At 50.9% G+C, this 837-nt stretch overlaps 1 protein-coding gene across 5 annotated transcripts in view; it reads left to right on the top strand.

Annotated features, from left to right (window-relative positions):
* Nucleotides 1–837, top strand: part of LOC113213599 (whirlin) — an 86,813-nt gene that overhangs the window by 32,712 nt on the left and 53,264 nt on the right. The window lies entirely within an intron of this gene.

Below are 837 nucleotides of genomic sequence, written 5' to 3'. Positions count from 1 at the left end.
CCCCCCCGGTGGGTCGATACGACTAGTCGGCGCCAGGCCGCCTCTCTCTCGCGCGCCGTCGTGATGGTGGTGGCCTGCACCGTGGCGGCCAGCGAAGGGCCGCGCGAGGGAGTACACCGCGGGCGGATGTGGTCATCGTCGTCTCCCTCGTCAACATCCGCATCCGGGACCCGGAGCCTAGTCGTTGTGTGGACCAGAGGAATAAGCGCGTCGTCGTCTCGAGGCAGCCAACTCCTCACGGGGAAAAAAGGATCAGCTGTGTAGCTGAATCAACTAACGAATTAAGGGATGACCAGATTTTGGCCTCGTAGCGAAATAATTAGTTGTACCTCATTTAGCTATCGGTTTAGGTTTAGCTAGACAGCTTGACATTTTTGTCCGTGCGCCCGAAATAGATCCACCTTGCCTAGTCTCGTCCTGGTGTCCTGCTGCAGGTCGTTTACCGGTCAAACAGAGAGGCCGTGCTGCCCTTGGCAATTTTTTGCATTTTTAATTTGTTTTTGCGACCACCAATTTATGGTTTCTCTTTTGCTTCTTTCTGAAGTTAAAATTTGTGTTCCTCTGTTAGGATGATGCAAACTATTTGGAGGGAGAGAGGGGAGAAAAGCCGAGATCAAAAATAATTGGCATAGTCAAAATAGGGAGTGCCAAAATTTTGGCAAGTTAAGCGGTCGACGGCGTTTAGCGTGCGGCGTGCGGTATGAGAAACTACCGTGCCACGATCCACGGTCTCTTCACACTGGAAAGGTTGCAAGAGGCCATGAATGCCGTGACATTTCCCCTGACCGGCTGCTCTAATCTTTACATAAAAAAAAAAAAAACATTTATTTTTCCTCG

This window comes from Frankliniella occidentalis, unplaced genomic scaffold (assembly GCF_000697945.3).
Source record: "Frankliniella occidentalis isolate FOCC.00 unplaced genomic scaffold, Focc_3.1 Scaffold9, whole genome shotgun sequence".
Lineage (NCBI taxonomy): Eukaryota > Metazoa > Arthropoda > Insecta > Thysanoptera > Thripidae > Frankliniella > Frankliniella occidentalis.
The sequence above is the reverse complement of the archived record's forward strand: the minus strand, read 5'-3'. Positions and strand labels throughout refer to the sequence as shown.